At 49.0% G+C, this 7,303-nt stretch overlaps 1 long non-coding RNA gene across 1 annotated transcript; it reads right to left on the bottom strand.

Annotated features, from left to right (window-relative positions):
* Nucleotides 1-643: 643 nt before the first annotated feature.
* On the bottom strand, nt 644-5,143 carry LOC114048256. Its single transcript, XR_003569730.1, has 4 exons — nt 4,834-5,143; nt 3,562-3,739; nt 3,119-3,171; nt 644-1,260 (listed from the first exon to the last, which is right to left on the bottom strand). It is a non-coding gene; the product is annotated as an uncharacterized LOC114048256 (long non-coding RNA).
* Between the last annotated feature and the right edge of the window lie 2,160 nt (nt 5,144-7,303).

Raw genomic sequence — 7,303 nt, 5'->3', positions numbered from 1 at the left:
TGCCCAAAATCGATCTTCCTAAAGCACAAATTTGATCATTTCTCTTCCCTCCCTCCCACTCAACACATCTCAGTAACTCCCTGTTGCCTCCTGGATCAAATATAAACTTTCCTATTTGTCTTAAAAGCCTTTGTAAACGGGCCCCATCCTGCCTTTACAGTCTTCTTATACATTGGTCCCTTCCATGTATTCATCAATCTAGTGGCTCTGACCTCCTTGCTGTTGCCCATACATGATTCTCCAGCTCCCAGTTCTGAGTGTTTCCCCGGCCGTCCCCCATGCCTGGAACTCTCTCCCTTCTCATCCGCCCTGAGGGGGCAGGTAACTCAGATGTGGAAGAGAATCCAGGGAAGGGAGGTGGTGAGGGGGAATCTCCCCACAGGCTCAGTGTCAGGGCTGGAGGAAATTTTCCTTCCTTGGGCTGTACAGCCCAAGTCTCATTTTACTTGGGGGGCAGCTAGGTGGTGCCGTGGATAGAGCACAGGCCCTGAAGTCAGGAGTACCTGAGTTCAAATCCGGTCTCAGACCAAACACATCACACTTACTTGCTGTGTGGCCCTGGGTACAATTAGCACCCAGAGAAGAGTCCAGGAGACACAGAAAGCAGTATGTTGCCAAACTGCCTGAGTGACCAATACATCCATTAATCAACCAAACAACAAGCATTTATAAACATCCCACGATGTCCCAAGCAGTGGGACACGTGCTGGGGAACATAGAGAGACAACATGTAAATCTACACACATATAGAAGCAATCAGCCTTTCAATAAGGTTTTAAGCAGCATACTCGAAGTGTCAGGCACAGGGCAAAAGATACAAAGAATAAAGCCATCCGTGTCCTCAAGGAGCCCATCTAGATGCATGTATTCACAAAACACGTAAGAAGTCTAGTTTTGGTGGGGAGGTGCAGGTTTTCCTGCCAGGGCCAGAAGGCTGCTCAGCATGCCCCAGCTCCCCTGAGGCCATCACTGCTCCTGTCCTCTCCTCTCTACCTGCCTTCTTCCTCTCTCATTCACCCACACCCTGCCCTCTTCTTCTTTAGGCTCCTCTCTCCCAGACGCCTCACAGAAGTGGACTGCTCATGTGACTTCACATCAGCCGCTCAGGCCCGGAACTTTGACAGGGCTTCTGCGTACCAAGAGGTCCTCAGACTGCCCATGATGGCACCCAGCTACAGAACTTTACCCTGGATCCAAACAGTCTCCTGGTGGATGGTGAGGGGCCCTCCAGCCTGGTCTCTCCGTCTGAACACTGACGAGCTGTGGGGTGGGATGAGGAGTTCCCGGGATGCTAGACTCCTGACATCTCAAGCCCAAAAGACCCTCCCTCAACATCCCCTGATGCCTGTACTCCCTCCTCCCTCTGACTGTGTCCCCCATCGCCATCCCTGTACCCTACAGTCATCTGTGTCTATGATCCCCATATCCTTTCCTCCCTCCGTGACCCCTGGAGTCTCTTTGTCCCCTATGGCCTCTCCATCTCTTGTCCTCTCATCCTCTTCTTCCTCACCCAGCCCAGCTCCCCAGATCACGACCCTTAGGTGTCCTCCCCTTATTCCATATTTTTCTGTCCTCAGGATGTTCTACCAAGAGAACAGATGAAAAAACTAAGAAAATTGGTGAGTATGGCATCAGCCTTGCCCCATACCAGTTCCCTGCGTGTGTATGTGTGTGTTGGGGGGGTGAGCTGAGGGTGATCCTTGAAGAGTAGAAGAGTGGGGGGAGGGCAGGAACTGAGTGTCCAGGATGACTTTCCTCTCACCCTAGCCAGCACTCAATGCTGAGCGACCAAGAACACTGTCTTGGACTGTGTTCATCAGACAAATGAACAGCGGTCATCCCTACCAATTGTCAGATCCCTGAGTGTATCTCCCCTTCCTGAGCACCCTGGGGAGGGCGGCGGACATGGGGAAGGTTCTGTCCCCTGCACCTTAAGTCATTCCCTGTCATTGGATATGATTCAGTATCACTGTCACCTTTCTCTGTTCTGACATTGGGTCCTTGCACTATCACCCTCCCTTGTCCCAGGTTATGACACTGGGGTCCCTGAACCATCTTTTCTGCCTTAAGTGACCTTCCCTCAGTTTGCCCAATTCCTTTTCTCCTATGTCCTGAGCCCCAGCTCCTTTTTCTAAATTCACTCCCATAGTCTGCCCGCCCCCTTTCTCCTAGGTCAGCTTCTTCTGAAGAGCAAAGGTCTGGTGGCGGGGGAGTTGGGAGGATGCTCTGGATTGGGTCCTTCAGCCTCCATCCTCCATTTTCCCCATGGATTGCTCTTTGTCCCCTCCCTTCCCATGGGGTGGGAATTCCAAAGGACATTTATTCCCCACTCTGTGCTGTCTCCTTGTCCCCATGAAGGCCCCTGAGCATCACCTCTTCCACCCAGCATGTTTGCTGGGTCTTAGCTCTGGGAAATAGGGTGTTTCTAAATACCTTGACAACATCTAGGGCCTTTCTGAATGCTCATTGATTTGACCTAAGAACTGTTAACAGACAGGGGTTCAGAGGGATCTGAGAAGTCATGTGTGACCTGAGGTAGGGGGACCATGAACAGCACCAGGAGCACAATTTCTGCTCTGATGATAGCACATTAAAAAACAATAGCTGGGGGAGCCTTCAGGGCTCTGCTCCAGGTCTATCCAGACAAGATTCAGGGTGAAGACTTTTCCTGGGGGGAACTTCAGTTGCTGCATGGGAGAGCTTGGCCACAACAAACAAAGAAGAGGGGGGAAAGTGTGTGTGTGTGTGTGTGTGTGTGTGTGTGTGTACGATACTAGGCAGCCATTAAGAAAGCAAAAATATGATCCCTTGGTAATAGAGACTAGTGAGTGAAGTGGTCACCCTTGTTAGACAGCTATAATGAGGGAGAACTTAAAAACAAACAGGGGAGGGCAGCTTGGGGGGGAGCAGTGCTCAATAGATCAAGGACCCAATGAATCAGTTTAAAACACGGAAAAGAGCAGGGTAGTGTTGTTACCACTGCATTCAATTTCATGCCTATTTTTGTACAGAAATGATCCCTAAAGCAGGCATTGCCAGTTTCATAGATCATCCTCTATGTCTACGGAAATGACTGGATTGCTGATGTTGGCCAAGTCTGTGGATAGACTGCACTCACCTGGGCTGGGGCTTGGCTGCTCCCAGGAGCCATTCTCTCTCAATCCAGGCTCCCTGTGTAGGTAGCAAAGTAACCAAAGTGACTCCATTTTGTAAAGTCCCTTCATCTTATCCCTGGACCTTATCTACCCCAGGCATCTGCTTCCCCCACCCTTTATGGCCCCGCAAATAGAGCAGCAGCCAACACTCTCACTAACTGATGTCCCAAGTAATCATGGGATGTTCTAATTCTATGCCTTTCTGATGACCATGAGACAGCCTGGAGCCACCTGGAAAGTCCTTTCCTTCTTTCCTTCTGCACAGAAAGCCCATCTGCCCCACCTGTAATCTTAATGCTGGGCTGACTGCCTTGGTGCTCATACTCCGGGCGTTTGCTGTTTGTTGGGCCTCGTAATAAAACTTCTAACTTCCCTCCAGCTTTAGTGTCTGGATTTGACCCAATACCTTCTTGGGGTAGGTTTTGTTCCTCTGCAGACTGAGCTGGGGAGGGAGAAGGATCCCAGAGAAGAGCTCTTTCTCCTCTCTTCATAGGCAGGAGGCTGCCCAACTGGAATTTACAGAGGGCAAGGTCCCATAGGAGTTAGGAAGACCCAGGCCTTGCCCTCAGGGAAAGGACTCCAACCTGTAGAGGGAGGGAAGCAGCAGGGAGGGTCAGGGTAGGAAATGAAGCTGATCTCAGAAGGAAAACTACTTCCCTCCTCTTACTTCTCTTCTGCACCCCTCTTTTCCCCCATCCTCCTACAGAGCCCTCAGAGGAAGATGAAGCTTGGGATCCCAGACAGGATGAGACCAGTCAGTCTCAATGACCCCTGAGACAGAGCTCTCCCTGGAACTGATCCTCTGCCCTCCCTGCATCCCTTCTCCTCAATTAACACACATTATTTAAACAATAGACTGACTGCTAGATCTAGCAGGGAGGGAGGTTAGGGAAGGCTGAGGAAGGGGAGGGCTCTGGAATGGAGCAGCCAAGGAAAGCCCGAGACTGGGAGACAAAACCCAGGCTGGGATCCAGCCGCCTGTGTGGGACCCGAGAGCTCTTAAAGATGTGGGGCTGGGGGAGCAGGAGGCCTGGGGCAGGGGAGCAGGGGTGGGATCTGGGAGGCAGGACAGTCTAACCCTGACCCTAAATGCCTCTGACTTTAACCCTAAATGCTCATGACAGGGAGGTCAGGGACACTTGATTGGAAGAAGTGTTCCAAATGGACATTAAGCTTGGGCAGGTAAGGATGACTGTGTCCTGAGGTCTAGCTAGGATCTGGGGAGGATGCCCAAGACCCTCTGGTACAGCTTAGGCTTGGAATTCCTCCAGGGAGCCAAATGGCTGGGATCTGATAGGGAACTAGCCCAAGAGGCACAGATTCAGATAAGGGGGATCAGGAAAGAGCTTTGGTTCCTGCCTCCAAGGTGGGGCTTGAGGCAGGAGGTAGGACTTGTGGATACTTACAGGGACTGGGAGTGAAGGCAGGATTCTTATGGGCAAAATCTGAAGTTTGGGAAAGTGTGACCCAATGAGAAATCTCGGGAGGGGGGGGCGGGGGAAGGTCAGCCAGGATGTTTAGGAAGTGATTGGGAGTCTGGAAAAGTTTTAGGGGCAGGGAGCTGGTCCGGTAGCCAGGCCTGGGAGGCATGCTTCTGGCAGACCTGGGGAATGAGACCCAATGGCAAGGACAGCAAACAAAGGTCAGGATGTAAGTGGGAACACTGGCTCAGACCTACCTGGGATCTGCATGCACAGAGTGGGCTTCTGGAAGGCAGAGCGATCTTAGGTCCCAGGGAAGGCAGAGAGAACTCAGGTCAAAAGGAAAAAGGAGAGAATCTGAGCTCCAGGGAAGGCAGAGCAGTCTCAGCTCAAAGACTTCCTGTTTCCCACCAGCCCACTCTGATCCTCCTAGTCCCAAGGACACCACCTGGTCCAACCCTTGAGGCCCCCAGGATGGTTGAGCCCTTTCCTCCAATCACACCCAGGGCCAGAACTCAAGGACCCTGACTGCCTCTCCTTCCCAAGACCACCCCTCCATCACGTGGAAAGCCTTCTCCAATGCAATGATCCCCTCTTCCCCCTAAACTCCTCCCAGCCTCCAAACTCCACCCCAGTGCTCCAACTCCCACCAGGCTGTTCATCTCTGAGAGCTCCTCCCCCCCAGTGCCTCCCCCACCTCCCTCCCTCCCAGACTCACCCCCTCCTCCTTCTGAGCAGAAACACTGCCTTGATCCAACTGCAGCCCCAGACTAAGTGCAAGTGATGGACTCTACACTTTGAGGAGCTGGTAGCAAATGGCTCTCAGGAAAATTAGGATCTATATACCATTTGCAACTGTAAATCCAGATTGGATCAGACTGAGTTTCTCCCAGTGAGAAATCCAGTTCTCCCTTTGTAATTGTGATGTTTGACCCTCTGCAAAAATATCAGACCTTAAGGGTAAATACACAAAATTCAGCATTGAGGCAATGTGATGAGGAACTGTAAGAATAAGAATTGAAAGTAATTGGGTCAGAATTACTCAATTCTACTCTGCAGTCTAGAGTGTCAAATTGAGAGATGAATGAAGTGAATTTTTTATGTTAGATAATTCACAAATGAACTGAATTGATGTCATTTAGCAATTTTTCATAATGAAAATCAACTCAACCCCTATGTCTTCACCATTACAAGATCAAAATGGAAACTTTGTCCAATTGTCATGTTTCAAAAAACTCAAATTAAAAAAAATTAGAACCTAGCCTTACACTCTGCATTACTTCAAGTTTTATACCTTGCATTAGTTGACTATTCATTCCTATTTATATTCTCCATCAGGAAGATCAGATTCCATTAAGGAATTAGTAACAGACTCCAATCCATAGTAGTTAATTTAAAACCACTGCATATCAAATAACAAAACACTCCCAACTTCTAGTCATGTACAAATAAAAATTCCTTAATTAAAATAGATGCTTTTTTCAAGGCATTTACAAGATAAGCCACAAGTTATTCCTCTTTAACATTAATTGTAACAAACTGAGACAACTTTAACATTAACTAAGTATTAACTAAGTCACAGAATAATATCCTAGTTCCACAGTGTCCTGGTCTAATTATCCCCTAATGATAGGGGATGGGTCCAAGCCAAGACCCTCACCCCTTTCCCCAGAAAGAATCTGGCTCCCACCAGTCCATGGGCCCCAACTCTTCATCTTCCTTTGAAAGCCCTAGCCCCACCCCTGGTCACCCAAAGTTTCTTCAGTGTATGCAAGATCCACCCTGGCCCCGATTCAAACGCTGAGACTTTCTCATGCCTGCTTGTCCTTATGGGAGTCACCTGGCCTATATGGTTTATCTACAACAAACTTTCCCCCTGACTGAAAGACCTGGGCTGAACTCCTTCTGGAGGAACCCTTGTGCTGTGACCTGGGAGTTCCAGTGCGTGCAAACCTCCAGACCTCATCATAACCATTATGAGAAATTAAAGGATCCTGACTTACACAGGAATATACTAGTAACAGATGTCAAGACTAAATACTACTCTGAAATTCCAGGCCAAATAACTCAAACTTATACCTGCATCTTACTATAATAACCTCAGATGTTCCCGCATCAACCTATTGTTTAATAGATTCGATATTTATGCTGACAAACTTATGATTGGAGGAATTTGCCATGAAAGAACATAACTAAAGTAAGGGAACAATGCTTCCCTAGAAGGGAAGTCCTAGTTCATGTCAACTCCAGGCAGAAGTTACATATATATGACCAACTGCATTGAGCCAGGTTTAAAGTCTGCCAGGTGTCACAGTGGGGAAATTGAGTCAGCAGAATCTTACCTCAACCAATGCAGAAAAGTCATTCTCCCGACCTTCCCATTGATGCGGTCTGGAGATTAGGGGTTCTGGCACCCCAAAATCACGATACCTGGGTCCTGCCCGAAAGAATTTGACCCAAGCCTTCTTGCAGCCAAAAACAAGGTTTATTGAAGATTCGCCATATTAGCCAGACTCTTAAGGAGTCTGAGCATCTATGGGCTATTGGCTAGATTGTGAAAATCTGAGCATCTAAATGGAGACAAGATGGACCTTATATACAGAAAGACTGTGGGAGAGTGGCCAAGTAGTCCATGAGGTAATAGAATTCCCAAGAGTGGGAAATGGAGCCTAGGTGGGACCAAGAGTGGGAAGTGGTCTGGGGCCATAGGGAGGCACCAGTTGATGG

This window comes from Vombatus ursinus, unplaced genomic scaffold, assembly GCF_900497805.2.
Source record: "Vombatus ursinus unplaced genomic scaffold, bare-nosed wombat genome assembly UNPS02001910.1, whole genome shotgun sequence".
Lineage (NCBI taxonomy): Eukaryota > Metazoa > Chordata > Mammalia > Diprotodontia > Vombatidae > Vombatus > Vombatus ursinus.
This window is presented reverse-complemented; position numbering and strand designations above follow the sequence as displayed.